This window comes from Myotis yumanensis, unplaced genomic scaffold (genome assembly GCF_028538775.1).
Source record: "Myotis yumanensis isolate MYYU_CA2020_CCGP unplaced genomic scaffold, mMyoYum1.0.hap1 SCAF_16, whole genome shotgun sequence".
Lineage (NCBI taxonomy): Eukaryota > Metazoa > Chordata > Mammalia > Chiroptera > Vespertilionidae > Myotis > Myotis yumanensis.
In genome coordinates, this window is record NW_027223767.1 from 42880905 (window position 1) to 42892948 (window position 12044).

The window sequence follows — 12044 nt, forward strand, 5'->3', positions numbered from 1 at the left end:
AACAGCGGTTCTCAACCTGTGGGTCGCGGCCCCTTTGGGGGTCCAACGACCCTTTCACAGGGGTCGCCTAAGACCATCCTGCATATCAGATATTTACATGACGATTCATAACAGTAGCAGCATTACAGTTATCAAGTAGCAACGAAAATAATTTTATGGTTGGGTCACAACATGAGGAACTGTATTGAAAGGGCCAGAAGGTTGAGAACCACTGCTCTAAAACAAGCCATTTACTTAACTTAAAAAAAATTTTCAAACTTTATTTCTTTCAGTTTTGAGTGAGAAAGCTCCATATCTTTGGGTGGCCATTGAGAGGTCATCTTCATTTTTCTCCTGCTTCCACATAGCACTTCACTGAGAGTCTTATAGATGAGACCCTCTTTGACATTCAATCATGCCTCCCACCTACCCCTAAAGGAGACCCAACAACCTGCCAGGTGCCCCAGAGTTTGTGTTTCATCATTTCCTTTTTTTCCCTCCTTAATCCTCATCCACAGACATGCTTAGAGAGAGGAAGTGAGAGCCAGAGAGAGAAACATCCATCGGTTGCCTTCTGTACGTGACTGGAGATCAGACCAAAACCCAGATACGTGCCCTGACTGGGAATGGAACTGGCAACCCTTTGGTGTTCAGGATGATGCTCAACCAACCGAGCCACTCCGGCCAGGCATCATGTCCTTTCTATAAAGAAATGATCCTTTAGCATTAACTCTGTCGAGGTAGTACTCTTCCCGAAGGCTAAGAATGAACTCAGCAAGAATCCTGCCAAGAGAGAATTCCCCATCTTTAATATCTGAGCCATCTCTGGCCTACCTTCAGCAAGAATCCTTCCTACCCTTGGTGTCTCCTCCTTTTCATCATCTTTCTTTCTTTTTTAAATTAAAAACATATTGATTAATTTTAGAGAGAAAGGGAGAGAAACATCCATTTGTTGTTCCACTTACACATTCATTGGTGTATTGGGACTATGGGGAGGTTACTCTCACCAGCTGAGCTACCTGGCCAGGGCTCCTTTCAGTAACTTTTCATCCACTTGTCCTTATTGTATTTAGAGTTGAGCACAATCTGTCTTCCCTATTGTAATGTCCCTGTTGCAATAGTCCTGGATAAAGTCTTTCGTACCATTTTAATAAGGGTCAGCATAGTTATTTCTTTAACACTCACATGCTGGCTCTGAAAGGTTAAACATAGAAGGGCCCCTCCTCCAAGGAGCGGCATCTGAAGTTATGCCCCTGAGGCACTGTAGGGTTGAGTCAGGAGACTGAGCATTCCTAATTCTGCCTCCTCACAAGACCGAGACCGGTGACGGTGACGTTCAGCTGAGGAGAATGGATGGTGAGGAGTGAGTAAACCAGGGGGCGGGGCTTCTGTTGAAAGTTCAAATCACCTTCTGAGTTACCAAAATAATGCTCTTTCATTTTATTTATTTAAAAATATATGTATATTTTATTGATTTTTTACAGAGAGGAAGGGAGAGAGATAGAGAGTTAGAAACATCAATCAGCTGCCTCCTGTACATCTCCTACTGGGGATGTGTCCGCAACCCAGGTACATGCCCTTGACCGGAATGGAACCTGGAACCCTTCAGTCCGCAGGCCGACGCTCTATCCACTGAGCCAAACCGGTTTCAGCAGCTCTTTCATTTTAAACTCTGTCCCCAAGGGATAGTGCTGTCACTATCCTGGATACATTTTCTTTAATTTTACTTACTAGCTTTTTAAAAACCACTGAGAACTGACACCTCCTACACCCACATAAGCTTACTACATTAACATGACAACTATTTCATGACACTCTTGCCTGGAACTTAAAAGTGCAGGTACAGCCCAGCCTTGGTAGCTCAGTGGTTGAGTGTTGACCTATGAACTAGGTACTAGGAGGTCACGGTTTGATTCCCGGTGAGGGCACATGTCCAGGTTGTGGGCTCAATGACCCCAGTGTGGGGCATGCAGGAGGCAGCTAATTAATGATTCTCTCTCAGCATTGATGTTTCTAACACTCTCTCCCTCTCTGAAATCAATCAAATCAAAGTTTAAAAAAATGCAGGTTCATTTACTGTTCATTTTAGAAACTTTCTAAGAGAACCATCAACTCTTCAACAGAAAGCATCACATGACAATTTTGTACATTCCAAGACTCTTAGAAAACCTGGTCTCAAAATCCTTGCTTTTTGGGATCCATCAATCCTAAACTATGACATCATGACCTTACCCAATCCTAATCAACTCCTGTCCTGCCCCGCCAAGCTAAACATCAAAGTCTCAAGCAATACCACGACTTTGTCCTGCTGCCTCTGAGTCACTAGTACAGCTCTGCCAAGGTAGGGTTTTCCTTACTATGGTAAGAAGAAACTCAGTTTTGTCTTATCAACAGATTATTTTACTGATATTCTGGGAAACTATTTGACAGCATAGAATAAAAATAAGATTAACTAGTCTGATTTATTTCCAATAGAAATGCCAAGGGAAGGTTGCAAGTACAACCCTGTAGTATAAGTGGATATGAAGGACTGGGGCTTGATATTCAGACCTAGAGAGAAAATTTTCCACTCCTATCTTCAACTGCTAGGTGTGGAGGCAAACGAAAACGGGGTGGTGGTAGTTACTCTGTGCCTGACACAACGGATTATCTAATTCAATCTTTATAAGGGAAGCACTTTTATTATCCCCATTTGACAGATGAGAAAATTGAGGCTTAGAAACATCAAGTACTTGTCCAAGCTCACACAGCTAGTAAGTTCCATCAGCGGGCTTTGAACCCAGTATTCAGACTGAAGTGACGGCGCTCTTAATCACTGCACTCACTATACATTTCATGAGAGTTCAAAAATCCAAAAGGAAAGACAAAAGTGTAACTGAGTTCAATGTCACATAATATTGGCTTTAGGAGAAGAACTCACACAGTGCTAAGATAGCACAGAATTAATTTTTCCTAGGGGCAAGAAGGACCCTGGCCGGGTGGCTCGGTTGGTTGGAGCGTCGTTCTGTGCATCAAATGGTTGTGAGTTCAATTCCTGGTCAGGGCACATACCTAGGTTTTGGGTTCGATCCCCAGTTGGGAGGTAACTGATCAATGTTTCTCTCTTACATCAATGTTTCTCTCTCTTTCTCTCACTCTCCCTCCCCTCTCTCTTTCCTTTCCTCCCTCTAAAAACAATAAGCAGATCCTCAGGTGAGGATTTTTTTTTTTTAAAGGAAGCTTTTATAAAAGAGGTGTTAAAGACAAAATTATTCTGAAGCCTGTTAAAATGGAAAGAAACACTTTATTCGGGATTATTGCAATAGGAACATTATAATAGGGGAGAGAGATTGTGCTCAACCCAATAAGGGCAAGTTGGGATTCCCAACCACCAAGTCAACTGAAGAGGTCCGTGGATAAAAGAATTAGTAAGAGTGGGTGACCTGGAGGTGACATTTGATGAATTTGAATAACACGCTTGACAAGCAGGGAAAAGGATGGGAGAGCAATGTGAGGCGGAGGGAGAGCTGCTCATCGATAGCAGGGCTGTCAGGTGGGTTTCTCTGCGAGGACGGACATGTCCAACACCTGCGCTGGCTGGTCCAGTAACCGCTAACACGTGTGGACATGTGCTGTCGCAGCTGGGAGCTGGGTGTTTATATAATTTAGATTTAAATAGCCCTCTGTCGTCGCCGTCCTGGCTTGCGCACATCTACAGCCTCCGGGTAACAGGGGTGTGGACTCTGGGAAGGAGAAGCAGGAGGCAGCCGAGGAGCAGGTTCCCAAGCAGCAGCTGCTGCTTTCACCTTTGCCCTGAGCTCCAGTGCGGCCCAGCCCTGCCCAGCGGTAATGACTCTGGCCGTTGGACTCTCCACTGCACTGAAGAGGAAGGTGAGAGAAATTGTATCCCTGGCACTTGCTGTCTCTCTATCCACCCGGACTCAGCAGTTTTGTTTTTCAACAGCCAGGGAGTTTCTGTGCCCACGTTGGAGAAAGAGGTTCGTAGGTCGATGCTCAACCGCCGAGCCACGCCCACTTTCTTGTGATGGGCGCAGCAAGAAGAGGCTTCCAGGGGGGGCCCTTGCTTCCAGGGAGCAGCAGCAGGGCTGGCTTTTTATCCTGAGTGACTTGAAGAGTCCTAATCTGAGAAACAAGAGTTTGTGTGTCAACTGCAAACAATCTTCTGAGGGTTTTGTTATTGTCTTACGATCTATTTATTGAGTCAGGTGGGTTTCCTAAGGAACAAAAAGCCGGTGAAAACAAGAGTTTCAGACTCCCCCCACCCCCTCACACACACCCTCTTGCCTCTGAGTTGGAGCTCAGAGGAGGGGACACCATCCAAATGTTTTGATGACTGGAAGGACCCTCCAACTTTTCACATCCGGGTTCAAAAAAGCTCTGTGACGGTCATGTTTCTAGCTTGCCCGGCACACATCACGAAAGCTCTCTGACTTCCTGGCTGTCTCTCTCTGGCCCTGGAGCGGATGCCCGAGGGGGGTTCAAGCCTGCTTTGCTCTACAGTGGGGGCAGCTCTACTGTTCGCTCTGTGTTTGTTCCTGTCATCACCCATGGAAGGACAGCGGTGCCAGGCGCTGGCCTATTAGCTCCTCCTGCAGCCAGACTCTCATAAAGAGCTGGCTGTCAGGGATTTTAATGGAAACCCTCAGGAAACCGTAAATCTTTGCGCTTCCCTCCAGCCTCCTCTCCCTCATTTCCATCACAATATCACTCCAGAGGGACCAGAGACCCAAGCTGGAGCTTGGGAGAGCAGATTGGTAGGACACCAGGGGAAGAAAAAGGCGGGATGGGGGAGGGGAACAGAGCTGGCACAGTTGGTCTTAGGGCAGCATCTGCTGGGTGGCCGGTTGATGATGGTCACCTGGGCTCCCAGGGCCTTGGAGAGGGGGAGGGGCAAGATAACCCTGGGTCACCTGGAGGAAAGAGAGAAGAGGATAGTAGAGGTTTCTGGAAGATCTGCAGATGGGCCACTGATTTCACCCTCAAGGATGACTTTGAGCACCAGGTAGCAGGCTGCTTCGGACTAAGCCATGCCTTTACCTCTAGCCTCCTGCCTGGACAGATCAGCAGGTGTAGGTAAAACCGGACAACCAATGAGTCCGGGCTGCCTGTCACTACTTGAGCCAATTCCCCAGAGACAGGGTTCAATCATATATGAGCGTTTGTTCCAATACTGCCGGCAGTATGGGAGAGCAGCAGGTCACCCACAAAAATCTGCTCTGCAACCCCACACAAGCCAGCTGTTTATAGGCATGGGGAGGTAGGCTATGCAGGTTGGGATGGGGCTTCATTGTTTGGGCAACAAGTTTGTTAATCTTTCCATGATAATAGGCAATTCTTTTAAAATATATATATTTTTTATTGCTTTTTTACAGAGAGGAAGGGAGAAGGATAGAGAGTTAGAAACATCGATGAGAGAGAAACATTGATCAGCTGCCTCCTGCACACCCCCTACTGGGGATGTGCCCGCAACAGAGGTACATGCCCTTGACTGGAATCGAACCTGGGACCCTTCAGTCCACAGGCTGACGCTCTATCCACCGAGCCAAACCGGTCAGGGCGGCAATTCTTTTTTTTTAATAATATATTTTTATTGATTTCAGAGAGGAAGGGAGAGAGAGGGAGGGAGAGAGAGAGAGAGCTAGAAACATCAATGATGAGAATCATTAATTGGCTGCCTCCTACACGCCCCACCCTGGGGATCAAGCCTGCAACCCGGGCATGTGCCCTTGACTGGAATCGAACCCTTCAGTCTGCAGGCTGACGCTTAAGCCACTGAGCCAAACCAGTTAGGGCTACACAGGTATTTTGTTTTTGTTTTTAATGTCCATGTTGAGCCTCCCTGATGCCCCAGAGGTGGGGGATTATGGTGGTTCCTCTACTAAAGCTCTGCTTTATTCAAATGAGGGAAGTTCAGATGAGGTTTCTATCTGCATCTGCTGTAGCTCATGGTAGGTGAAAGGATTTTTTTAGTGCCTTCACCTTGCCATTTCACTGATGTCATTTCACAGCCTGACGTCCTGGGCACACACATGGGACACATGTTCCCAATGAAGGTGGTAAGAGCTTACACCCTCTAGGAAACTTTCCTGGACCGACTCCATCAGATGTGGATTTTGTCTCCTCCATGAGTCCTTTGGAAGAGGTTTCCTGAGAAGGGCCCGTTTCTCCTCCCTGTGTGCTTCCCTTCAACTGCCAGAAAAGATTTCTACCCTCACCAGAGAGCAATGACCCGTAGTCTCACTTCTTAGGACTAAATAAGTGCTTTCACAGGAGCAGCTACGTTTCAGTGGCATCAAATCAAGCATCTGGAAAGCTCTCAAGAATGAAGAGGGATGGATGGACATAGGCAATAGGAATCCTCAGCGGAGTCCTTACAGGTGTTTCTAAAATCGCTATGATTCAGGAACTTAAAGTTGATTTTTTGTTTCATCTTGCACCAATCCTGAATTAATCGAGGCAGAAACAGCTCTACTGGCTGCCAATCCTTGGAAGGTAGGAGTCTGGGTTGAGCCAGGTGTGGACGAAAAGGGGGCCACAGACTAAACCTGACAAGCTCAGGGGAGGCCTGCATGGTGGCCTTACAAACTCAGAGACGGAAAGCAACCACAGGTGATCTGAATTAAAACTTCCTAATAGAAGCGAGTCATGGTGGGCAGTCATGTCGAGGCCGGTATCTTCTCTGACAAAGGTCAGTCTGTACCTTCACTGAGCTTGTCTATTGTCTTTCTGCATCTAGGTAACATCCCTTGGGAATGTCAGGCTAATTTCCTTTTTCCAGACCCCTCCGGGCACAAACACTGCAGCAGAGCATAAACCACAAAACCCCTCATTGTTACTGGTGTTAATTGTTAACTGTTAATTATCTATACCTGCCAAGTAAAAGAAGTATGTGTCTATTCATTTTACTTGTTATCTAATCCCCAAGATTCCCCCATTTTGCTTTCTCCTGCTTCCCTAATCTATCAACAATGGATTTCATGTAACCTCCTTTGATTCTGTTGTATAAAATAAATGGTAAAACTGCCATTTTCCAGAGCATCTTCTCAATCCCTTGAGAGTTTGCCTCCTGGTAATTGTCATCAGTTTGGCTCAAATAAACTCAACAATTCTGAAAGGTTCAAGTCCGTGCTGCTCGGGCAGGCTAAATAGCCACCTCAGAAGACTATTAAAGAAAAATTGAATTTATTTAAAGAAAAGGGGATGGGGGTGGGAATATCCACAGCACTGAACCAAAAAGGGTATTGGGTCCATGATGGCAGCAAAAAAGTACTTAGAACAGGAAAACAAGGAAGGCCATAGGAGAAGCAACAGGAGAGCCAAGGCTGGGCTGCTTTAGTTCACTGAAAAGTCAGAGAAGGGGCCTTGGAGACAGGTTCAGGGGTTAGCCCGGGATGAGCTGCTGCTGCCCGTTGCTCCCCTGGTTGCAAGTCTCCTGGGGTCCCTTAGGGGGAAGTGGGGGGAAGGGAATAGCGCTGACATGCTTCTCTTGGGGAGAACCGGTGCTGGGTCCTTTGTCCTGAGCGTATATATCGTATTTATTGCTCTTTCATAGGTAGAAATCTTAGGGGAGGTCTCAGGGAGGGACTTAATAGAATAGTCATCAGCTTTCCAGGTGTGCTCCTTCAGGTTCATGGTCTCCACGGATTGGTCGGTGCCAGGGCGGGGGTCATTAGTCAATGTAGCTGGTCCTGAGGCAACCACCGAGTCACTGGTCTGATTTTTCTGCTTTTCTGGGTCTGGAGTTAAAATACAACTGAGGCCTAGAGGTTGTCTTTAGGGAGGAAAACAGCAGGCCATCTAAACTGCCTGACCAGGGATATGAAAGATCAGGGGTCCAAACCACGTGACCAGTGATATGCTAGGGGAGGGAAGGTTACTCTGGAGGCGAGGTTCTTGTTTTCCCAGTTTTGCCCCTTGCTAGGCATCAGCCCTGGTGAGTTTCTGTACCTGGCCCACCGTCCTTGCTCTGCTCATGTCTGCCTAACAGATTTTCTCCAGGATGTTATGCTGACACAGGTAGAAAAGGAAGGGAACCCCTATTATTTGAAACCAGTCAGGACTCTGATCCCCCGCCTGTCTGAGGACAGTCACCATGTTGCTGTGAGAAGCCAAGACCCCCCAACCTTGGGAGGCCCTCTCTTATTGACCAACTCAGTGGAGGAGCCACGATCTCCCATACGCTTGGGAGCTGTCAGGATTAGAAAAAGCTCAGCCGTTCATAGAGGTTTGTGATACCCATTTTACAGTTAAGAAGCTAAGCCTAAGAGAGGGCCTGGGATCTTGACTTGGGTCCCAATCCGATGCTCTCTGTACAGCGCTCCTGCTCCCCAGGGGGCCTAATTAGGTACCAGGCGCCCCTCGATCAGCGCAGCAGGAGCCCGGGAGCCAGACGGTTCAGGATCTGCGCCTGCGCAGGGGGCCCCCCCGACAGCGCGGTCGCGGTGGCCCCGCGGGGAGGAGGAGGGCGAGCAGCAGTCCACCCCGCGCGCAGGGAGCGTGGCTCAGCGTCCTCGCGTCTCCCGGGACAACCTCGGGCGCCGCGCCGGCCTCTCGGAGCGCAGGGGCGGTTAATTGGAATGAGCAGGGAGGAGGGGGGCCATGGCAGCCCACCCCAGGGGCCAATCGAAGGCCTAGAAAGCCCTATATGCAAATATGAGGGCCGGGCGGACCCCAAAGTAGGAAGAGCGCGGGTTGGGGTTAGGGGTTGTCTGGCAGCCAATGGGAGCGTGTCCCAACCCTTCGAGGAGGGGGTCCTCAAGCGTGCTTGCGAGCGGCCAGGGCCCGCACCGCCCGGGCGAGACGGGGGAGTAGGAATCGTGGGTAAGAGCTCCCCAAAGCCGGTGCTGGCCCTCGATCGCGGCCCCCCAGGGCCTCCCCACTGAAGACCCACAAGCCCCCGGTGTCCCCACGGGGCTCATCCCCCCAGGGCTGTTCCTCGGCCCTCCCTGCTGGCGTTCCAAGGCCACAGCCTCTCACCCCGACGGCCCCTGCGCCCGTGGGCTCCTCAGCCTCTCTCTTCTCAGTTGGTCTCAGTAACGCCCACTCTCTCCCCGGCCCTGGACTCGAATTTACCGCTAAAATACCCTCATTCCCTTTTCTCATCCTCAAGGCCCCGATGCCAGGACCTTGCCCACAAACCGACCCTTCTTGTCCCAGCTCCACACCCCCGTCTGTGCTCATCTCTCCGGGGGCACCCTCACTTGCTGCCCTCCCTCAATTTCCCAAACCCCTGCCCCCAGGGAGCTGTCCCTTCGATACCAGGGATTCCTGGGAATCGCACTACCCTCTCCGCCCCCTCTTTCCCCATCGTGACACCCTCTCTTGATCACCTGTCTTCCTTTTTCTGGCGACACCTTCCAGAAACACACCTGTGGTTTTCATGGCCAGCACAGCCCTCTGCAACTGCTCCTGCCTCCTTCCTCCTCTTTTTGTCTCACTTCCATTTGTTATTTCTCACCCTCCTAAAGGAAAGTTCTTCTTGAGGAAAGATCTCGTTTGGGACTTGAATCCTAGGAAAAATGTAACTTATCTGTGGGGATGTGCTAACATTTACTAAGCGCTGGTATGTGGCAGGCACTTTTAATATGTTCACCAGTCCTACCATCATATTTTTATTTTACAATATAGCCCTTATTTTGGACCATGCACTGCTTTAAAAAATACTAACTTATCTTTAAAACAACCCCATCGGATGAATATTATCCTCATTTTACTTATGAAGAAACTGAGGTATAAGAGGCTCAGTTTCTCACCCATAGTCACCCTCCTAGTAAGTGGCAGAGGTAGGTTGCATCCAGATCCGCCTGTCTTTGCTAGTAACCCACTGAGTGCTGTGGAGAAAATGGCCGGGCACGAGCTTCCTCTGAAAACTGCACCCTCCACTCTTGTGAAATTCCTTAATTTTTAGCAGAATAAAAGATGGCATTTGAGTCAGTACGATTCTCATTGTTCCCAGTGAATGTGGCCGGTCATTCTCAGCACTTTTAAAAAATTAATTCATTTATTTAAAAATTATAGTTGACATACACTCTTATATTAGTTTCAGGTGTACAATATAGTGATTCGACATTTATATACCTTACAAAGTGATCATCATGATATGTCTAATGCCCATCTGCCACCACACAAAGTTATTATGATATTATTGATTATATTTCCTATGCTATACATTAGTCTCAGCACTTCTTCTTGGCAAAAATTCAAAGGGTGGCTAGAATGAAAAGCCAAAAGGCCATAAAAGGCATCTTATTTGATCCTGCCTCCATTAATGCTCAAAGCACTTTTCTAGATAGGAAGCTTTTAATCTTCTTGGTGATCCTGTAATCACAGAGAAGATAGGGAATGAGAGAGGAGATAATTATAGTACTCCCCCCTTTATCTGCGGGGGATATACTCCAAGATTCCCCAGTGGATGCCTGAAACCACAGATAGTACCAAACCCTATATGTACTGTTTTTTTCCCCCTATACCTACATACCTGTGATAAAGTTTAATTTATAAATTAGGTGCAGTAAGAGATAAACAACAACTAATAATAAAACAGAGTAATTATAACAATATACTATCATAAAAGTTATGTGAATGTGGCCTCTCAAAATATCTTATTGTACTGTACTCACCCTTCTTGTGATGATGTGAGATGATACAAAGCCTAGGTGATAAGATGAAGTGAGGTGCGCGATGTAGGCATTGTGACGTAGCATTAGACTACTACTGGCCTTTTGACGATTCCTCAGAAAGAGGATCATTGAGCAATGACAATGTTGATGGGTGGGTGTCAGGAGCAGATGGTGTCGATGGTTGGGGAAATGGAATAGTGTTTTCAGATCTCAGTTGACTTCGGAAAGCAAAACCGTGAATAATGGGGGACCTATGTACTTGGCTTCTTAGGGTATACGGTGTCAAAGAGGCAAATCTGAGAGCGAGTCTGTAAGCAGACCTCTTACCTCCACATCTCCCCCTCACCCCAATCCACGTCAGCCTTTTCCAACAGCTAGCCACTGGAAGCCAAGGGAGAGATGCTTCTGTAGAGGAATGAGGACCAAAAGATGGAAAGGGGGGGTGGGGAAGGAAAACCTATTATTTGGGGGAAGAGAAGGCAGTCACAGGCAGACACAGTAGGAGGGCTCTTCAGTGCTACATATTTCTGCAGACTGAAAGAAAAGCCTGGGCTCTGAAGGTCAGGATGAAAAGATTTGGCTAAAACTTGAAACATGTTCCCCTATTGTTCTTTTAAAAAAAAAAACCCACATGTTTTTATAGAGGGAGAAGGAGAGGAGAGAGAGAGAGAGAGAGAGAGAGAGAGAGAGAGAGAGAGACATCACCGATGAGAATCACTGATTGGCTGCCTCCTGCATGCCCCCCACTGGGAACTGAGCCCACAACGCTACCCAGGCATGTGCCCTGACAGGAATCGAACCCCGATCTCCTGGTTCATAGGTCGATGCTCAACCACCAAGCCACCCCAGCCAGGCTCCCCTATTCTTCTTTTTAAAATATATATATTTTATTAATTGTTTATAGAGAGGAAGGGAGAGGGATAGTTAGAAACATAGATGAGAGAGTAACCTCAATCAGCTGCCTCCTGCACACCCCCTACTGGGGATGTGCCCGCAACCAAGGTACATGCCCTTGACTGGAATCGAACCTGGGACCCTTCAGTCTGCAGGCTGACGCTCTATCCACTGAGCCAAACCGTTTAGGGCTCCCCTATTGTTCTTAATCAAATGATCCTTTTCTGCCATTTACAGGGCACTGTATTAATTCAGCCTTGCAAAAGAAAGCACTAAACATTATTCTACCCCTTTGCACCACCTCTAGGGGCAAGAAGAGTAGTCAACAAGTATAGTCCAGAAATAACCTGCAGTGTTTGCATGGAGCCATCCTAGAGCTCATTTCTTCCCCCTGGTGGCCAGGGAAGGTCATCTTCATGCAGTCTAACCCTGCTTTGGTTGGCAGCCTCTGGCTTGGAAGATCCCAAGCCCAAACCCCATTCTAAAATGGAAGAAAATATCAGATGTTATTCACTGTCTTAACTATCCTATTTGGAAAGGTGAACTGAATGT

General features: G+C 47.7%; 1 protein-coding gene across 1 annotated transcript in view; it reads left to right on the forward strand.

Annotated features, from left to right (window-relative positions):
• The first annotated feature begins 8720 nt into the window (after positions 1-8720).
• The window catches only part of TTLL6 (tubulin tyrosine ligase like 6), a 31521-nt gene continuing 28197 nt past the window's right edge, over positions 8721-12044 (forward strand). The window contains exon 1 of the mRNA XM_070394151.1: positions 8721-8799. The gene's annotated coding sequence lies outside the window, so the exon portion shown is untranslated. The remainder of the gene's footprint in view (positions 8800-12044) is intronic.